A 22,384-nucleotide genomic window follows, 5' to 3' on the forward strand; every position below is an offset into this window, starting at 1 on the left:
CATCCTTTACCACTGTACCACGTGGAAAGCCCTTGAATGCAGTAGGTCACATCTAATCCCAGCCAAAGGAGGAGCAGTCTTACAGGGAATAAAGTTAAAGCTTCAAATCTGCTCACATGCAAGAGTCCTGTCCTTCCAACATACTATACCTCCTTCTGTGTTCGAAACATTGAATTCTTGTTCTTGGTTGTCACTTACTATATGAGCTCCAGATTCCTCAATACCTGACTTGCTTCAGTCGGGTCTACTACTATTTCTGCGTGCCCTGCAGCCAGCCTCTCTGTCTTTCTGAGCCTCAGTTGCTCCATTTGTAAGTTGAGCAAAGGAATCCTAACCATCTTCTGGAATCCTTCTCAAGGATAAGAGGCTGTGCCATTGTGAACATACAAAAGATTGAAATGCTTTCTCCTAGTTTCTGCTCCTCAAAAATGTTCTAATATTAGTGTCTATTAGCTAAAAATGTAACACCAACTTCCTGTACTTGATAAAACAGGTCATTTAAAGTGTGAGAATGTACAATTCTCCATCTCCAAGGAGCATAAAGAGCTATTTTCATTTCAAACAGCTAGCTTTCCAAATGCCTCATATCGGAAATGCAGGGAACATCGTCTAGCCGTGTCTGTGGTACTCAAAGCCCCTCCCTGGGTGTTGCGGGGCCTGGCCTGGGCTGAGGGTCTCACAGCCTGTATCTCAGCCTGCTCCTTGTGGCAGCAGTGTGGTGTGTGTCAGCATTCCATTTTTCCAGGTGAAGGAACCAAAGCACAGAGAGGTTAGGTTTCACTTACTCCAGGTCACATAAGCAGCACAGTTGAGATTCAAACCCTCTGGGGTACTGACTGCTCTGTTAGCTGGGGTCTGGAGGCAGAGAGGAAGCCTGGAACCTTGAGGAGAGTATTTGCTGATGGCAGCAGGCAATTTACCAGGGAGACTCAGGTCCTGAGTCTTCCCTGCTGGGAAGATGAAATCCTCTTCTGCCTCTCAGGGATCCACCTCAGGGCCACTCTGGATGGCTGTGTAGGGTGTGAACTGCCCAAGGCTCTTGATCCTAAGCAAGGGAAGGCTGTTGTCTACAGAGGCCCAGAGAGGAGCCTTTTTTCCCCACTCACAGGTCATCCTGTAGGGCTGGGGCCCTGGCTGGTCTGCATGGAATTCTTCCCATTCTTTGTACAAGTCCCTCCCTCACATCATTTAACATGCTCATCCCTGGTCCTTTCTACACATTTGAGTCTTGCTGATTTCATGGGCCATCTGCTTTGTGCAAATCCTTCCAACCTTCAGGCTCACTCTGCAGCTACACTTCGTTTGTTCATTCATCTACACACATGTATGAATTATTTACTAGGCACCCAGAACTGTTCCAGGAGTTAGAGAAATGGGTAAACTCAGAAGTGACTGAGAAAGAGGCCTCTCCATAGGAAGTTCAAATTCATGGAGGGACATGAGTATCAGAAAATGTTCATGATGATAATAAATTTGTATTGCATGATTTAAGTGTTTGACTTTCATTAATTCATTTGAACCTTCCAGTGATCCTGGAAATGTTGATATGACCATGTCCCCATTATTTATTAAATGTGAGGTTGCTGTAATGATTGCTGTAGGTCAGAGTAGCCATAAACCGGCTGTTTAATAAGGCTTAGTCTAAGAGACATGTGGTAACACACCCAACGTGCTCCATAGTCAATGATGGAGCCAAGGTCTGGACCAGGAGCCCACACACCCTGCCTAGGGTCGAGCTGTCTGGACGCTCCTGCTCAGAGGAGAGGCTCTGTGTGGAGCATGGGGATGGCTCCACTAAGGTACCCCTGTGCTTATTTCCAGCATCTTAACATTTTGAATGAACCTACGTTCCAGGCTTTAGGGCAGAACCTCCGTATCTGCTCACCTCCTGCATCACAGCACCTGGTATGGGGCTGTGCTCTCAGGATGGACTCCATAAAAAATGTTTGCTTGAGGAGTGCTTTTACTTGCGAGTATGTCTAAGTTTTCTGAGAGAGGAACGTGTGGAAAAAGAGGAGCACAGGGTGTGACGAAATTCCCTTGCAGAGCAGGAATAGAGACGCAGACACAGAGAACAGGTTTGTGGATATGGGGGTGGGGGGTGAGTTGGGAGAGTAGCACTCACATACAAACGCCCGTGTGTAAACTAGAAGCTAGGGGGAGGTGGCTGCCAGCACGGGGGCTCAGCTGAGTGCTCTGCGATGACCTCGAGGGGTGGGATAGGGGCAGTGAGAGGGGACTCCTCCCAAGGGAGGGCATATATGCATACGTACAGCTGATTTGCATTGTTGTGCAGCCGAAACGGACACAAGATTGTCAATCAGTTATGCTTCCTTTAAAAGATAAGCCGCGCTCTGTGGCCACCTGCAGTGAGGGAGTTGGGAGGGCGGTGGGAGGTGGTTTCAGGAGGGGAGGACGCAAGTATGCCTGTGGCGGGTTCATGGTGATGTATGGCAGAGGCCATCACAATAGTGTAAAGTAATTATCCTCCGGTTAAAATAAATTACATTTATTACTTTATTAGTTAATTTATAAAAAAATAAACCCTCCAATAAATTTTTAAAATAAATGAAAAGATAATAAATTTGAAAAAGTCAAATAAACTTAAAAAAAAGAAGAGTACAGGGTGGAAAATAAAAATTCAGGCTTTAGAAAGAGGGAGAGAAAAAAATTTGACAAGTAACCCAAATAGCTAAAAGTTTCTCTGCTGCTGCTGCTGCTGCTGCTAAGTCGCTTCAGTCGTGTCCAACTCTATGCGACCCCATAGACGGCAGCCCACCAGGCTCCCCCGTTCCTGGGATTCTCTAGGCAAGAACACTGGAGTGGGTTGCCATTTCCTTCTCCAGTGCATGAAAGTGAAAAGTGAAAGTGAAGTTGCTCAGTTGTGTCCAACTCTTAGCAACCTCATGGACTGCAGCCTACCAGGCTCCTCCGTCCATTGGATTTTCCAGGCAAGAGTACTGGAGTGGGTTGCCATTGCCTTCTCCAACGTTTCTCTGAATCAATAGTAATTAATAATAACTGATGATGAATATTATAATAATTTAAACTGAAAAGTTTTGATAGGTGAGGATTAGATGTTTAGCATATAAAAATCAAGGGAACATGATTTGTGAAGGAATACAATTTTTTAGCATCTTGAAAGATGCCCTGGAATGATGTAAAGGTCTGAAGGCAAAAGTCTCAGAAGGTGCTTAGGGTCTAAAGTGTATATTAGAGCTGAAAAAATTATCTAAAAAAAATAAAAGAGAGATGGATAGAGATTAGAGCAAGAGAATCAAGATTTAAATATATTTCCATGGAATAATTTTGGGGCAGTAACCCTTTTATTCACACTTAGTGGCTGTTTTCACCAAACAGAGCACTCTTATGTGCTTATAATGGAGAATCCATTGATGATATATAGGTACGCTCATTCTAACATAACCTACATCTACTAATTATGCAGTGGTTTGTGTTGGTAACAGGATTTTATACTTCTGCCTTCTAGCCTAGTCCTATTTTTCTTGCCAGCTGTGGAAACACAAAGGAATGACTGAAACTTTCTGTAAAATTTATGAGGTGGTCTTATTTTTATGATAAAAGACTTACCCTTCAACACACCCTCTGGTAAATTTTACATTTTCCTCAAATTAGGTTAAATCACAGCAGACAACTAAAAAGCATGTCGTTATTCTCTTTAAATTCAATTCTAAGCAAGTTCACTGAGGTTTATGAAGTCCCCAGTGACAGTCTATAATATCCAGACTTTGAAATATCCATGTGTGGTCAAAATGCTGCAAAGTGTGTGGTTCTCAAATGTGGGTGGGGTGGTTTGCCCTCGTCCTTACACATTTCTGGTGGCCATAGCCGCAGGACGGGAGGCTGCTGGTGGAATGTAGAAGGTAGGGCCTGGGATGCTAGTAAACGTCATATGATGGACAGGAACATTGCCCACAACAATGAGTTAGTGAGCCCAAATGCCACAGTGCCAGGGTGGAGAAGCCTGTCTGTCCTGCTCAGTTCAGTTCAGTTCAGCTCAGTTCAGTCGCTCAGTCGTGTCCGACTCTTTGTGACCCCTTGAATCGCAGCACACCAGGCCTCCCTGTCCATCACCAACTCCCGGAGTTCACTCACACTCATGTCCATCGAGTCAGTAATGCCATCCAGCCATCTCATCCTCTGTCATCCCCTTTTCCTCCTGTCTCCAATCCCTCCCAGCATCAGAGTCTTCTCCAATGAGTCAACTCTTCCCATGAGATGGCCAAAGTATTGGAGTTTCAGCTTTAGCATCAGTCCTTCCAATGAACACCCAGGACTGATCTCCATTAGGATGGACTGGTTGTATCTCCTTGCAGTCCAAGGGACTCTCAAGAGTCTTTTCCAACACCACAGTTCAAAAGCGTCAATTCTTCAGCTCTCAGCCTTCTTCACAGTCCAACTCTCACATCCATAACACTAGAACATCTCACAACCACTGGAAAAACCATAGCCTTGACTAGATGGACCTTTGTTGGCAAAGTGATATCTCTGCTTTTCAATATGCTGTCTAGGTTAGTCATAACTGTCCTTCCAAGGAATAAGCGTCTTTTAATTTCATGGCTGCAATCACCATCTGCAGTGATTTTGGAGCCCCCAAAAATAAAGTCTGACAGTTTCCACTGTTTTCTTATCTATTTCCCATGAAGTGATGGGACCAGATGCCATGAGCTTAGTTTTCTGAATGTTGAGCTTTAAGCCAACTTTTTTGCTCTCTTCTTTCACTTTCATCAAGAAGCTCTTTAGTTCCTCTTCACTTTCTGCCATAAGGGTGGTGTCATCTGCATATCTGAGGTTATTGATATTTCTCCCGGCAATCTTGATTCCAGCTTGTGCTTCTTCCAGCCCAACATTTCTCATGATATACTCTGCATATAAGTTAAATAAGCAGGGTGACAATATACAGCCTTGATGTACTCCTTTTCCTATTTGGAACCGCTCTTTTGTTCCATGTCCAGTTCTAACTGTTGCTTCCTGACGTGCATATAGGTTTCTCAAGAGGCAGTCAGGTGGTCTGGTATTCCCATCTCTTTCAGAATTTTCCAGTTTATTGTGATCCACACAGTCAAAGGCTTTGGCATAGTCAAAGCAGAAATAGATGTTTTTCTGGAACTCTCTTGCTTTTTCCATGATCCAGCAGATGTTGGCAATTTGATCTCTGGTTCCTCTGCCTTAACTAAAACAAGCTTGAACATCTGGAAGTTCATGGTTCATGTACTGCTGAAGCCTGGGTTAGAGAATTTTGAGCATTCCTTTACTAGCGTGTGAGATGAGTGCAGTTGTGTGGTAGTTTGAGCATTCTTTGGCATTGCCTTTCTTTGGGATTGAAATGAAAAGTGATCTTTTCTAGTCCTGTGGCCACTGCTGAGTTTTCCAAATTTGCTGGCATATTGACTGCAGCACTTTCACAGCATCATCTTTCAGGATTTGAAACAGCTCAACTGGAATTCCATCACCTCCACTAGCTTTGTTCGTAGTGATGCTTCCTAAGGCCCACTTGATTTCACATTCCAGGATGTCTGGCTCCAGGTGAGTGATCACACCATCATGATTATCTGGGTTGTGAAGATCTTTTTTGTACAGTTCTTCTGTGTATTCTTGCCACCTCTTCTTAATATCTTGTGCTCCTGTTAGGTCCATACCATTTCTGTCCTTTATCCAGCCCACCTTTGCATGAAATGTTCCCTTGGTGTCTCTAATTGTCTTGAAGAGATCTCTAGTCTTTCCCATTCTGTTGTTTTCCTCTATGTCTGTCCTAGATCATTGCAAAAGAAAGCGCTCTGATGGGCAATGTAAATATATGAGGACTTCAGCATTGAATGGAGGGAGGAATATGTAGAAAAAGGTTAACTTACTCATGCAAGCTGAAACTTGCTTTTGAGACGCATGCCTGTGTACTCTGTCACCCGGTTGTGTCTTCTTGCAACCCCATGAACTGTGGTTGGTGAGGCTCCTCTGTCCATGCGATTCTCCAGGCAAGAATACTGGAGAGGGTTGCCCTGTCCTCCTCCAGGGGACCTTTCCAACCCAGGCGTCAAACCCGCGTCTCCTGCTTGACAGGCAGATTTTTTACCACTGGGCCACCTGTGAAGCTGATAACTGTACATCAGCATGCAAAAAAAAAACGATCACTTCCTTTTTATAAACTAAAAAATATAACTCACTTGTTTGAAATCATGTTAGACTTTTGGCCCCAGTTTTTTGATCTCAAGAGTTTCACCTCTATTCTTGGAACGCTACTCTTAGAACTCATGAACAAGAGATGAACTGGGGACTAGGAAGTTTTAAAGTACACATATATTTTTTGCTGAGTCAGTAAATGTCTTACCCTTTAGATCTTCATAAAATTCCTAGGAGCCTTTCTGAACAATCCAGTCTGTCTTCTGGACAAGAGGCCTTTGGGAGCAGTTTGCACCTTTTATTTAAACCTCTCTCTTAATTTTTTCTCACACTGCACTGTCTAGCCTCTAAGAACGCACTTTCTTACGTGTCTCCTCTGCCTGGAGTGCCTTGTTCTCTGTACACAGAGAGGCATGCCCACTGGAAGCATCTTTTTTTTCTCCCAATAGGTAAGGCTTATAATCTGTAGGATTCTGGCTCATGATGTGTGAGTGTTGAACTTTACCGTGGATGGCCATGCTTTGCTTTCTGAAGGTGATCAAGGATCATTTGGACATGCCCTTGTTCGGGCCCCTACCACTAGGTTTCTAGCTGTAGTTCTGCCAAGGCCTGCAGCCGGATGTGTGAGTGCAGAAGACACCACCACTGCCCTGCATCTGGTGCCTGCCTCTTGGGGCCTTGCCCTTCACCATCTTGTCTGTGCTGAGCGTGTTTGGACCAGTGAGGTGGCCCTGGTCAATAGGATAAGGTGTGGGATGGTCTGCCAAGCCATCCTTCCTTCTGGTTTTTGGAAACTGTTGAATCTGGGATGACCATCACACCCTCTTTCTTTACATTTAATTTTTTATTAGAGTATAACTGATGTACAGTGTTGTGTTAGTCTCAGATATACACCAAGTGAGTCAGTTATATGTATAGATACATCTGTTTTTTTTCAGATTCTTTTGCCCATTAAAACTTCTGCCTGTTAAAAATTTAAGCTCGTTTTATGCATATTTGTGCATAGATGGATGTGGGTTTTTTTTTTACCAGAATAAACAGCATAGTGTTATTCAGCTTATTTTACTAAAAATATAGTAATCATTAATTCATATCCTTAGGTAGTTTGGGTAACACTTATTTTGAAACAACAGATCTTTATTAATGTTAATTTTCTAAGCTCTAGCAATGGGTAGGTTCTATTATAATCAAACCTAATGCAGTAGGTTGATTTCATTAATTATTCCAATTCTTCACCTTTGCCTGCATCTACACAATCTTCCATGCAACTTTCTACTTGTCACCCTATCTATACCTAGACTTCTTTTGAAAAATCAGCTTTATAGAGTTATCATTTATATACAATAAAAGTCACCCATTTAAAAATGAATAGGCTGTTACAGAGTACAGTGTTCTCTGTATGCTGCAGTTCAGTTCAGTTCAGTTGCTCAGTTGTGTCTGTCTCTTTGCGACCCCATGGACTGCAGCATGCCAGGCTTCCCTGTCCATCAGCAACTCTTGGAGCTTGCAAAAACTCATGTCCATTGAGTTGGTGATGCCATCCAACCATCTCATCCTCTGTCGTCTCCTCCTTCTCCTGCCTTCAGTCTTTCCTAGCATCCCAGGGTCTTTTCAAATGAGTCCTTTGTATTAGAGTTTCGGCTTCAGCATCAGTCCTTCCAATGAATATTCAGGTCTGATTTACTTTATGATGGACTGGTTGGATCTCCTTGCTGTCCAAGGGACTCTCTAGAGTCTTCTTCAACACCACGGTTCAAAAGCATCAATTCTTTGGTGCTCAGCTTTCTTTATAGTCCAATTTCACATCCATACATGACTACTGGAAAAACCATAGCCTTGATTAGATGGAGCTTTGTTAACCAAGCAATGTCTCTGATTTTTAATATGCTATCTTGGTTGGTCATAACTTTTCTTTCAAGAGGCAAGCATCTTTTAATTTCATGGCTGCAGTCACCATCTGCAGGGATTTTGGAGCCCAAAATAAAGTGTGTCACTGTTTCCATTGTTTCCCCATCTATTTGCCATGAGGTGATGGGACCGGATGCCATGATCTTAGTTTTCTGAATGTTGAGCTTTAAGTCAACTTTTTCACATTCCTCTTTCACTTTCATCAAGAGGCTCTTTAGTTCTTCTTCACTTTCTCCCATTAGGGTGGTGTCATCTACATATCTGAGGTTACTGATATTTCTCCCAGCAGTCTAGATTCCAGCTTGTGCTTCATCCAGCTCAGCATTTTTCATGATATACTCTGCATATAAGTTAAATATATGGGGCAATATACAGCCTTGACGTATATAGAGGATGACAGTATACAGCCTTGACGTACTTCTTTCTTGCTGATTATCTCTAGTGGTGTGTATACATTAATCCCAACTCACTAATTTATCCCTCCTTCCACTTTCCCCTTTGGTAGCCATAAATTTGTTTCTGTGAGTCTGTTTCCTTTGTCTAAATAAGCTCACTTGCATTATTTTGTTAGATTCCACATATACATGATATGTGATGCTTGTCTTTCTGCCTCACTTACTTCGCGTGGTCTGATCATCTCTGGCTGCATCCATGTTGCTGCAAATGGCATTGTTTCATTCTTTGTTTATGTCTGGGTAATATTCCATTGTATATATGTACCACATCTTTATCCATTTATCTGGTGGTGTACTTTCAGGTTGCTTCCCACTCCCTTTTTGATAGATACCGTAACAGTCTTTCTTTGCTGGCAACATGATCTAGCTGTTATTCTGTATTTGTGTGTTTTCCAATGATTCTCTCCTGGTTTACCAAGAATTTCCAAGCACTTGGTCCTCAATACAATCTGATTTTTGCCCCTGTATCAGTTGTGTCACTTGGAGGAAGCCTTTTCATTGACACTTGACCAGATTCTAGCATGCCTCTTGAGCTTGGGACAGATCCCCTACTGGGACACTTCCAAAACACTTCAAATTTATTATTTCTTTAAAATTTAGGAGGAATATGTGTTTATTCTAGATAAATATTGGACAATACATATGTAATATAAAGGTTGGAAATTACTTATAATTTTATACTGCTGCCACTGCTGCCAAGTCACTTCAGTCATGTCTGACTCTGTGCGACCCCATAGACGGCAGCCCACCAGGCTCCCCCGTCCCTGGGATTCTCCAGGCAAGAACATTGGAGTGGGTTGCCATTTCCTTCTCCAAGGCATGAAAGTGAAAAGTTAGGCACATTGTTTTATGCATGTCTGTGCATAGATGGATTTTTTTTTTTAACCAGAATAAAGAGCATAGTATTATTCAGTTTATTTTACTTAAAGTATAGTAATCATTAATTCATATCCTTATGTAGTTTGGGTGACATTTATTTTGAAGCAACAGATTATTTATTAATGGCAATTTTTAAAGCTCCAGCAGTGGGTAGGTTCTATTATAATCAAACCTAATACAGTAGGTTGATTTCATTAATTACTCCAATTCTTCACCTTTACCTGCATCTACAAAATTTTCCATGCAACTTTCCACTTGTCACTCTAATGGGAAGCCCTATCTATACCTAGAGTCCTTTTGAAAAATCGGCTTTATAAAGTCATAATTTATATACAATGAAATTCACTCATTTAAGAATGTATAGCTTATCAGTGTGTTTAATGTACACAATTGTATAACTACCACCACAATCAAGATGTAGAACTTTTCCATCATTGAAATATACTCTGCCCCTTTGCAGTCAATTTCTTTTGCATTGGGTGGCATTTTTAATGGCTGCTTACTGTTAACACATAGCTGGCACACACACATACATTCCTTTACAGTTGCTTTTGTTCTGTGTTTACACCTGTCTCATCTACCATTTTGATAGGCCCTTAGATGTATGTGCACACCCCTGGTGGCTTATCTCAGAGGATAAAATCTTAGACATGGAAATGCTTAGTTAAAGGCCTTTTGATATGTGTTGCCAACAACCTCCAAAACATGTTTGCCACTTACTTCATTTTCTTATTCTGAATTGCCTAACACTTCTAACCTTCATCTTTCTTTTTTTCCCAATCTTCCTTTCAATCAGGTTTCTTTAAACTCTCAGTATTAAGAAGTAGCAACTATTACAATTTGAAAAGTCTTTTAATTGAGAATGACTGCTGAATTTTATCAGGTGCCTTTGGGGCATCTGTTTGTGTTATCATATCATTTCTATCACTTGATTTATGCACCTGAGGGATCCTGTTCATGAGTCATCCTTGCCTTCCTTGCGCTTTGGATTTCCAAGGCTTCTCCTCATTTGGAGGGTATAGGCCTCCTGTGTGTGAGAAGGGAGGTGCAGCGATGCTCTAGGCTTGGGACTTATGGAAGAGGGACCACGCACTGCATCCTTGCCCCGCTGGCTGTTCGCGAAGCTCATTGTCCCCAGGTTCATTGATGGCACCTGGAGTGTGTTTCCTGATTAAGGATCTATGGCCCGAATGCTGTGGATGGAAGGAGGGATGACTTGATTCCAAGTGGGGTTTCCTATCTTTCTTGGGACTTCCTTACTCACTTTCTCACTAGAGCCTTATACTTGAGAGATGCTGGTGACACATTTTAGCACTTCCTCAAATTCTGGTTACACTGCACCCCTTCCTCGGAAGCTAAGTTCATGACCAATGTTGCTATCTTCTTTTAGCTCCAAGAAGATCATTTATGGTACTGGGACTTACCTGTAGCTCAAACGGTAAAGAATCTGCCTGTGAGGCAGGAGACCAGGATTCAATCCCTGGATTGGGACGTTCCTCTGGAGAAGGGAATGGCAACCCACTGCAGTATTCTTGCCTAGAGAATTCCATGGACAGAGGAGCCTGGAGGGCTACAGTCCATGGGCTTGCACAGAGTCAGACACGACTGACACACGTGGCTTCAGGTTTATGCTGGAAACGTGGGACCAGTGCCTGGGTTCAGTGTTGTTGATGATGATGATGTATCATTCATTGTTGATTTGATTTGATTTTGCTCCTTTTCTTTTTTTGTTGTTATTCATTTATTTTTTATTGAAGTGTAATTGATTCACAGTGTTGTATTAATTGATTTTATTAATTTTCATCACTGATTAGGAGAGTGATTTTATAAGCCTATATGTATGTGTGGGACAGTGCAGTACACATGGATAAAGATATAAGGAAAAAAAATAGTATGTTTCTTGTACAGTCTCAAACATGTATGGGATAATGCAAAAGCCTTAGAAAACTATTTCTGTTGTTAGTGTTTAGAATTCACTGATAAGGAGATAAAATTGTAATATATCTGAATGGGGGCTTTCCAGGTGGCACAGTGGTTAAAAATCCACCTTCCAATGCAAGAGATGTAAGAGATGTGAGTTTGATCCCTGGGGTTGGGGAGATTCCCCTAGGGTAGGAAATGGCAACCCACTGTAGTATTCTTGTCTGAAAAATTCCATGTACAGAAGAGCCTGGTGGGCCATGTTCCATGGGGTCACAGAGTTGGACACGACTGACCGACTGAGCACACACACAGGGTATCTGAATAGAGCCATTGGTACATGACAATGAATGTGCTGTCATGCTAATCCATACTGGCACTATCTGAAAAAGGTTAATTACAGTTAAATTTAAAAATGGTAATTTCTATTTCAATCACTATCTGAGGCTGGATATAATTTTATGAAAACTAGATTTAAATATTACATGATTTACCTTCTTAGAAGTATAAAAAGAATAAAATTGGATGACAGGATTTAGAACTTTCTGTAAACTAGTCTGTGTGCAGTTCTGAATTTTAAGCTGAGTTCATAGTAGAAATTTGGTGTCCATGGTTGACATATACCCAGAGATTTCAGTAGTTCCAGGCATCTCCATAAATCTATGAAGATGTACATGGGAAATCTTGTGGGTGCATGCAGTGAACTTGTAGACACGTGTTCTTTTGTGATGAAAAAAAATATCATTTGAAACCTATGATGCATTAAACAGTTAAACACAGGAAGCCAAAACCACTGTGATGTAATGAAAAACAAATCTGAGTGTTTGGAACAACTCCAGCACATCCCGGGCGGTGGAAGTGATCAAACAAGGCGTGATCTGAGGACATTCTCTGTGGACGTGGGGGAAATAGCTGAATGTTGACAGTGAACACAGGTTTCAACAGTCAGCTTCACTAAAGCCCTTTATTTGCCATAGTCCTCAGGGAGTTTGATCACACTTCTGATAATGCTTGTGAATCTGTGTTTCAGAACTGCTCTAAAGGTGAGAAACCATTCACAAAGTACTCATTTTAACTCATAAGCTTTAAGGGGTGTCATAATGGATTGATCGCCTCATTCAAAAAAATACTGAAAAGTGTATATTGATTGAAGTATAAGCAGTGACTGTTTCAAGTTTCTTAAGGTGGTTATCTCACATAATTTCATCCTCTCCAGTGTGATAGTGTGGGAGCTGCAGTTCGAACACCTCCTTTTCTACCTTCGATGAATATATCACTATAAAGCAGTGTATAAACCACGAATTGGTTGAATCGGTTTAGATCTATTAGAGGATCTCACTGTGTGAAAGAATCCATTTGGGAAAGACTTTATGGACTGACGTGTCATCTCCTAGTTTATAATGTTTCTGTGTGGATTTCTCAAACTTGTTTAAAATGTGCATTTGTGGTTAACCACTCTGACATCTCTGCATATAAGTTAAATAAGCAGGGTGACAATAAACAGCCTTGACGTACTCCTTTTCCTATTTGGAAGCAGTCTGTTTTTCCATGTCCAGTTCTAACTGTTGCTTCGTGACTTGCATATAGGTTTCTCAAGAGGCAGGTCAGGTGGTCTGGTATTCCCATCTCTTTCAGAATTTTCCACAGTTTATTGTGATCCACACAGTCAAAGGCTTTGGCATAGTCAATAAAGCAGAAATGCTTGTTTAACTTATGCAGAGTACATCATGAAAAACGCTGGGCTGGAAGAAGCACAAGCTGGAGTCAAGACTGCTGGGAGAAATATCAATAACCTCAGATGTGCAGAGGACACCACCCTTATGGCAGAAAGTGAAGAGGAACTAAAGAGCCTTTTGATGAAAGTGAAAGAGGAGAGTGAAAAAGTTGGCTTAAAGCTCAACATTCAGAAAACTAAGATCATGGCATCCAGTCCCATCACTTCATGGGAAATAGATGGGGAAACAGTGGAAACAGTGTCAGACTTTATTTTGGGGGGCTCCAAAATCGCTGCAGATGGTGACTGCAGCCATGAAATTAAAAAATGCTTATTCCTTGGAAGAAAAGTTATGACTAACCTAGATAGCATATTGAAAAGCAGAGATATCACTTTGCCAACAAAGGTCCATCTAGTCAAGGCTATGGTTTTTCCAGTGGTCATGTATGGATGTGAGAGTTGGACTGTAAAGAAAACTGAGCGCCGAAGAATTGATGCTTTTGATCTGTGATGTTGGAGAAGACTCTTGAGTCCCTTGGACTGCAAGGAGATCCAACCAGTCCATCCTAATGGAGATCAGTCCTGGGTGTTCATTGGAAGGACTGATGCTGAAGCTGAAACTCCAATACATTGGCCATCTCATGCGAAGAGTTGACTGATTGGAAAAGACTCTGATGCTGGGCGGGATTGGGGGCAGGAGGAGAAGGGGACGACAGAGGATGAGATGGCTGGGTGGCATCACGGACTCAATGGACGTGAGTCTGAGTGAACTCTGGGAGTTGGTGGTGGACAGGGAGGCCTGGCGTGGTGCGATTCATGGGGTCGCAAAGAGTTGGATATGACTGAGTGACCGAACTGAACTGAACTGAACTCTGACATCATGACGTGACTTACCCTTGTAAAGTGAAAGCAAAACTGAACATGGAGTTAGCAGTTTAGGAGAGGGAACAGATTCCTCCCTATGTATTTTATTTTTGTCTGATTTTTTATTTTTTCAAGGTTACATGTAATTTTAAAGTCACTCAGTTGTATAGAACTCATTGTGCAAACAGTAGCCCTCTCCACTCCATTCCCAAACTCCAGAGCAACTGCGTCCAGCTTTTGGAGCTGTTTCTTCTGTTTTACCTCTATATTTCCAAAAATCAAGTTTGTACTCCCATTTCTTTTTTAAAATACCACTGAAGTAGAGTTGATTTTCAACATTGTGTTTATTTCAGATAGAACTGAAGCAACTTAGCATGCATGCAAACATGCATATATACATATATGTGCCTTCTTGTCAAAATATTCTTTTCTGTTATGGCTTATCACAGAATGTTGAATTTAGTTCCCTGTGCTATAGAGTAGGACCTTGTTGTTTATCCATCCTATGCATAACAGTTTGCATCTGCTAATCCCAAACTCCCAGTCCTTCCCTTCCCCACTCTCCTCCCCACTGGCGACCACAACTCTGTTCTCTGTGCCTGTGTATCTGTTTCTGGGCACTGATGGGTTTGTGTCACATTCTAGATTCCACATGTAAGTGATATCATATGGTATTTGTCTTTCTCTAACTTACTTCATTTAATATGATCATAGGTCCATCTATGTTGCTGCAAATGGCATTCTTTCTTTTTATGGCTGAATAGTATTCCATTGTGTGTGTGTGTATATGTATGTGTGTTTGTGTGTGTGTGTGTATATGTGTGTGTGTGTGTGTGTATACCACATCTTTATCCATTCATCTTTCGGTGTACACTCCCATCTCTTGATGTATTTTTTAGTTTCAGGTATTATTGATTGAGGGATTTCCTGTTGGTCCAGTGGCTGAGATTCCGAGCTCCCAATGCAGGCAGCCTGAGTTTGATCCCTGGTCAGGGAACTAGATCCCACATACTGCACCCAGGACCTGTTGCAGCCAAATAAATATATATTTGGACTTCCCTGGTGGCTTAGACAATAAAGAATCTTCCTGCAATGCAGGAGACTCAAGTTTGCTCTCTGGGGTGGAAAGATCCTCTGGAGAAGGAAATGACAACCCACTCCAATATTCTTGCCTGAAGAATCCCATGGACAGAGGAGCCTAGAGGGCTACAATCCATAGGGTCACAAAGAGCCAGACGTGACTGAGTGAGTAACACTTTCATTATCTATTGATGTTCTCCCTTGGAAAATAAGGATTTAGCTCTTTCCTTCACCCCAAGTCAGACACTTCCCCTATTACAGGTGTGTCATGATGTTTCTAAGAACCAGTATTTAGCCTTATAATATTTGATTATGTAAGTGTGATAGGATATTAAATTCTGTTTCACCCAAGTTGCTAGGTAGCAAAAGACAGGAAATTCTATATCAGCTATAAGACTGAAATGAGTGTCTGCAGACCAGCTGTGCAGGGCAGTGAAGAATAAAATGTTTCCAGGGGATGCTGCAGTGAGAAAGTAAAGATCCAATTAAATGGGAGGATAAAGCCCAGGTTTGATGGCGTCTGGACTTCCCTGGTGGCTCAGATGGTGTAAAATCTGCCCTCAGTGTTGGAGATCTGGGTTTGATCCCTGGGTCAGAAAAATCCCCTGGAGAAGTGAATGGCAACCCACTTCAGTATTCTTGCCTGAAAAATCCCATGGACAGAGGAGCCTGGTGGCCTACAGTCTATGGGGTCGTAAGGAGTTGGACACGACTGGCCGACTTTCACTTTGGTAGGGTTAAGACTGCATAGCTGTGTTCTGTGAACATTTGGGGCTCCAAGAGGTAGGCAGGCCTGGAGCTCTTGTTACTCCTGCTAAGAAAATGCCCTTGGGTGTATGAGATAAGGTGAAAGCATAAAGGATTTGATGGAGGGAGCCTGGGTGATCTGGTTGTTTTTTGGATTTCAGCCATTTCCTTGTTCTCTGCCTACCAACATCTTTCATTCATAACCATTGTCCCCCATCCTGAGTCACTTGGGAGCTCATGATACAATCCTCTTGGAGAAGGTTTCCTCACTGCTGAAACATTTCCTCTGGTCTGCTCATTTCTGTTCCTCTCCAGCTTTCAAAATTTAATTGTTGTTCTTCTCTTCTTTGGTTTTGTTTGCCTTAAATCTTTTTCTCCTGTTACTATTTGTGGGATTTTGAGCCAGAGTGGGGATTAAAAAACCTATGTGTTCTATAGGCAGTATTAGCTAGAATCTCAAAATTTATTCAAATATAAAGGTGTGTGAAGGCAGTCCATTGGGTGAGAAGGCAAATATGTAATTACTTAACTTTTTCGGAAACAGAAATATTTGAACATTTGTACTTTTCTCTTTTGTTCTGTCTTTGACCTTGAGCTGGCTGTTTCGTCCTTCCTGAAGGTTGGAGGGAAGCTGAATGATTGTATCCTGAGTGGGCAGCCAGCCTCTTCAGTGAAGTCAGTGCCGTCGTAAGCAGTGGTCGCCATGAAGTAATATTACATGTCATTCTGGTACAAATTCAGTTATACCAATTGAGCAGAAGAAGAACTTACAAAAAATGTCCCTTTGCCCCGTGGGGTTCCATGTATGCCCTCCTTCAAAGATTTTTAAAACACAAAGCAAAATGAAACCTAAAAGAATCAATTCTTGGCTTTTGTGTTTTCAAGGAAATAAGTGCAAGAAATTTATAGATGAGTTAAGAGATTCTTCAAGGGTCATTTTGTCTGGGCTTAATTTTTGTTTTAAAATATCATCTTAGGCCTTATTTGTCTACTGTAATCATCTTAGTTTACTACCCAGAGCCAAAAGATTGAATGTTTCCTTATTCTGTGGCTGTATGGTATTATGAAAGAAGTTGAGTCTTGTAATTCATACAACCTTGGGTTCAAGTTCTAATTATACCCTAGTGGACAGATGATACAAATTTCCTGAATCTTTGATTTACTTGCCTCTATGGAAATGGCACCCCACTCCAGTATTCCTGCCTGGAGAATCCCAGGGACAGGGGAGCCTGGTGGGCTGCCGTCTGTGGGGTCACACGGAGTCAGACACGACTGAAGCAACTTAGCATGCATTGGAGAAGGCAATGGCACCCCCCTCCAGTGTTCTTGGCTGGAGAATCCCAGGGACAGGGAGCCTGGTTGGCTGCCGTCTATGGGGTCACATGGAGTCGGACACGACTGAAGCAACGTAGCAGCAGCAGCATGGCATCCTTGGTGGCTCAGATGGTAAAGAACCTGCCTGCAATGTGGGAGACCTGGGTTTGATCCCTGGGTTGGGGAAGATACCCTGGAGGAGGCCAAGGCAACCCACTCCAGTATTCTTACCTGGAGAATCCTCATGGACAGAGTAGCCTGGTGGGCTCCATGGCATCACAAAGAGTTGGAAACAACTGAGCAACTAAGCATAGCACAGCACAGGTTGTTTACAGTTGGATCTTCCTGACCCAGGGATTGAACCCAGGTCTCCCACATTGCAAGCAGATTCTTTACCATCTGGGCCACCAGGGAAGCCTCTGATTACAGTTATAAGCTACTTAAGCACTGTGAAGTGCTACAAAAACAGTAGATTCTTAAAAGATTAATTTGTTGGGCCTATAGCTGAAAGGTCACTTATTATTTTTCATGGATCGTGTATCTCATTATTTTCAGGATTTTGATGTAGGCCCAAGAGTATTAGTTCACATTTGTTCCTTTATATCATTCTAAATTTTTATAGGTGTTGATTTGTTTAATTCTCAGAAACACTGAGTTAGTTACAGTTTATTATCCTTATTTGTTTCAATGAACAACTTTTAAAATATTCATTATTTATTTATTTGGCAGGACTGGGTGGGTCTTAGTTGCAGTATACGGGATTTTTTTTTTTTTTTTAAGTTGCAACATGCAAATTCTTGGTTGGAGCACGTGGGATCTAATTTCCCAACCAGGGATCAAACCCAGGTCCCTTGCATTGGGAGTATGGAGTCTTAGCCACTGGTCCCCTAGGGAAGTCCATGTCATCCTTACTTTATAGATAAGTAAAATGAGGCCCGGAGAGGTTATATAACTTACCCTAGGTCACTACACTGCTAAGATTAGAGCTAGAATTTGAATGCAAAATAATCATCGCATTTCCCAGGCTGATTTAAGGGAAAAGATGAGCTCTATCTTTTTCTTATGGAAAACTGTGGAAAATTTGTACTTACTTCTCATATTAGCATAATGGAAAACTTATGAGAAAGTTCTTCTGGAAAGAACATAGCTTGCATTCTGGGACTAACTTAAAACTAATTTAGTCAAAGGAGGGATTTATGGGAACTTAAAGAGTGGCTCAGACAGTAAAGAATCTGCCTGCAGTGCAGGAGATCTGGGTTTGATCCTGGGGTCGGGAAGATTCCCTGGAGAAGGGAATGAAAACCCACTTCAGCATTCCTGCCTGGAGAATCCCATGGACAGAGGAACCTGGCAGACTACAGTCCATGGGGTCCCCAAAAGTTGGATACGACTGAATGACTCTCACTTTCACTTTTGAGGAATGGTTAGCCCCGCAAACTGTCGGAAGGGCAGCCATGCATCTGGGCTCAGGAGCTGCTGGCACCAGGGAACTGGGGCCCCCGGAACTTACCTCCATGCTTCCTCTCTTTGCACATTGACAGTTACGGTTCTGACTCTAGACACGACTCAGTGCAAAAATCAATGCTGTTGGTGACCCAGCTTTAACATTTGTAAGACTTTAGCCATGTGAGAGGACTGATTTTCCTTTCTAGATTCAGTTTAAAAAATCCCAGGAAGGAATTTGAACAGTTAACAGTAGCCTGAGGGTCAAGGCATGAAGAACATAGCTTTTCCTGAGGCATCCTTATAGACTTGGTGTTATGGAGGCAGGTGAGTTAGTTAGGAATGCTTTTGGCTGCAGGTGACAGTAATATAAACTAATGGAGGCTTCGCACTTACTATTACAACAAAAATGTGGAGTTAGGGTTGAACCTTTATTTCAAAGACAGCATTAGTGGCCTTCTGTCTTCTCATTCTGTCTTCCCTATATGGGCTTTTCATATTCTTGCTTGTTTTCTCTTCGTCATAAGATTGCTGCCAACAAAGTCCAAGGTTCATGTACGTATTCAAGACAAGAAGAGATGTGTTTGTGTGGTTAGCAGAGTTGCTTCTTTCTCCTATCTCTTTCACCTACTTGGTTAAATTTATTCCTAAATATTTTATTCTTTTTGATATTACTATAAATGGGATTGCTTTCTTAATTTCTTTTTCAGATAGCTTGTTTTCAGTGTATAGAAACACAACTGATTTCTATATGTTGATTTTGCATCCTGCAACTTGACTGAGTTTATTAGTTTTAACCAATATTTAGTGGTGTCTTCAGGGTTTTCTATATATGAGATCATGTATTCTACAGCCAAGAGACAATTGTAATTCTTCCTTTCTGAAATGAATACCTTTTTATTTATTTTTCTTGCCTAATTGTTCTGTCTACAACTTTCTCTACCATAGTGAATAGAAATAAAGAGAGCAGGCACCCTGAGATCAAGTTATGATCTTAAAGGAAAAGCTTTGAGCTTTTCACCATCGAGTGAGTTACACGTGGGCCTATCATTACATTTCTTTTATTAAGCTGTGGTACAATCCCTTTTTATCTAATTCATTGAGAATTTTTACTACAAAATGATGCTCAATTTTGCCAAATACTTTCTCTGCACCGATTACGATTATGTGATTTTTATCCTTCACTTTGTTAATGTATTGTATCAACATTTATTCATTTGTATATGTTGAAACATCCTTGCATCCCAGGGATAAATCCCATTTGATTATGATATATGATCTTTTGATGTGCTGCTGAAAAGACATTATTAATTAGCTAAAGTAATAGTCATTCCCACCTTTCCATGCTATCCAGACAGGGGTCCATACAGAATTATTCTGGATTCCCCTCGTAACTTAAAGGGGAGGAGTCCTTGATGTCTTGCAAATGAAGGAACAGGATGTCCTCAGATTCCTTGCAGCAGGAACCCACTTATGTGGCACCTACCTTGACTCCCAAAGGGAACAGTGCATCTATAAAAGGGAGCATGGTGGCCTCTCCATCATGAATCCAAAGAGAACCTGGGGGAAGCTTCTGTTGGCAGCTTGTGCCATTTTTGCCGCTGAAAGTCCAGCTGATGCCGTGTCATATCCTCCAGGATGCTGCTGCCGCTGGAGCTACTCCTTTTGCTGGCTGCTTCACTCCCAGAACCTTCACTAACCAGATTCAGACAGCCTACCAGGAGCCAAGACTTCTGATCCCAGCCTTACTGATCCCAGGGCTGTCCACCAGCCTCTCACAGAAACCTCCATGTTAGCCTGCCTACCTACTACTGTGTAACTCTGACTTTCCTCGGCACTCCCTGGACATGGCCATCCCGTGCAGCAACAAGGGAGCGCCCTCAGTGGGGCTGATGTGGTGGATGCTCGCCTGGGAAGTTCTGCACATGTATGGCACCATCTCTCATGAGCACCCACGGAAGGTCATGCCTGATCCCTGCTTCTACGGAGATCCTGAAGAGATTGAAAGGGAAGAGCAGACGGCAGCTGAGAAGGCAGTGACCGATGAGGAATTTCAGAGTTAATGCACCGCTCCAGCTCTGAGGTGTACTCAGTCTGAGGTAGCAGATTGGTCTGAAGGCATGCAGTGCTCTCTGTGCCTGAAGAAAGCAAAATGTTGACAGAAAAAAAAAACCACAATAAGAAAGCACAAAGAAAGAAAAAGCTATCACATACTCATGGTTTGGAAGAATTAATATTGTTAAAATGTCCATACTACCCAGAGTGATTTGCAGATTCAACTCAACCTCTTTGAAAATTCTAATTGCATTTTTCACAGAAATAGGAAAATGGTTTTAAGATTTATACAGAACCACAAAAATACTCCAAATAGCTAAAGCAATCTTGATTAAGAACAATGCTGGAGTATCACATGTCCTGATTTCAAACTGTATTAGAGGGCTGTAGTAATCGAGACAGTATGGTACTGTCACAAAAACAGACACATAGATCATGGAAACAGAATCAAGAGCCCAGATGTATACCCATGCAGATACAATCAACTGACTTTCAACAAAATTATCAGGAGTACACAATATGAAAAATAATCTCTTCAATAAATAGTGTTGGAAAGCTGAATATCCACAGGTAAAAAAATAAAATTGGACCTTCATTTCACACCGTACACAAAAGTCAACTCAAAATGGATTAAAAGACTTAAATGTAGGCTCTGAATTTATAAAACACTTGGAAGAAAACATTGGGGAAAATCTCCTTGACATTGGTCTTGGCAATGATTTATTTAGGTGTAACACCCAAAACACAGGCAACAAAAGCAAAAATAAACAAGTGGGACTACATGAAATGGAAATGTTTCTACATAGCAAAAGAATCAGTCAAGATGAAAAGGCAACCTATGGAATGGGTTTGAAACCATGTATCTGATAAAATGTTAATATTACTCTTACACCTAAATAGCAAAAACAAACAAAAACCAAAACTCAATTAAAAAATTGGCAAAGGATGTGATTAGACTTTTCCCAAAGAAGAGATACAGTTGGCTAACAGATACAAAAAACGGTGCTCAACACCATTAATCATCAAGGAAATACAAATCACACCTTTTAGGATGGCATTTATCAAAAAGACTAGAAATAACAAGTCTTGGCAAGGATAGAAAAAGGAATCCCTTTTGCAGTGTTGATGAGAATGTGAATTGGTACAAGCAGTGTGAATTGGTTACCAATGAGAAACAGTATGGAGGTTCTGCAAAAAAGAATTTTTTTAAAAGAACTGCCATCAGATGAGATCAGTCGCTCAGTTGTGTCCGACTCTTTGTGACTCCTTGAATCGCAGCATGCCAGGCCTCCCTGTCCATCACCAACTCCCGGAGTTCACTCAGACTCACGTCCATTGAGTCAGTGATGCCATCCAGCCATCTCATCCTCGGTTGTCCCCTCTTCCTCCTGTCCCCAGTCCCTCCCAGCATCAGAGTCTTTTCCAATGAGTCAACTCTTCACATGAGGTGGCCAAAGTACTGGAGCTTCAGCTTCAGCATCATTCCTTCCAAAGAACACCCAGGGCTTATCTCCTTTATTTATTTATTTTTTTTTAATTTTTTAATTTTTTATTTTTTTAATTTTAAAATCTTTAATTCTTACATGTGTTCAGAATGGACTGGTTGGATCTCCTTGCAGTCCAAGGGACTCTCATCTTCTCCAACACCACAGTTCAAAAGCATCAATTCTTCGGCGCTCTGCCTTCTTCACAGTCCAACTCTCACATCCGTACATGACCACTGGAAAAACCGTAGCCTTGACTAGACGGACCTTTGTTGGCAAAGTAATATCTCTGCTTTTGAATATGCTGTCTAGGTTGGTCATAACTTTCCTTCCATGCAGTAAGTGTCTTTTAAATTAAAAGAACTGCCATACAATCTAGCAAT

The 22,384-nt window shown here is 41.7% G+C and overlaps 1 pseudogene; it reads left to right on the forward strand.

Annotated features, from left to right (window-relative positions):
- LOC138087752 (small ribosomal subunit protein uS2-like) overlaps nt 1-20,621 on the forward strand; it is a 66,757-nt pseudogene extending 46,136 nt beyond the window's left edge.
- The last annotated feature ends 1,763 nt before the right edge of the window (nt 20,622-22,384 follow it).

This window comes from Capricornis sumatraensis, chromosome 10 (assembly GCF_032405125.1).
Source record: "Capricornis sumatraensis isolate serow.1 chromosome 10, serow.2, whole genome shotgun sequence".
In the NCBI taxonomy this organism is placed as follows: domain Eukaryota; kingdom Metazoa; phylum Chordata; class Mammalia; order Artiodactyla; family Bovidae; genus Capricornis; species Capricornis sumatraensis.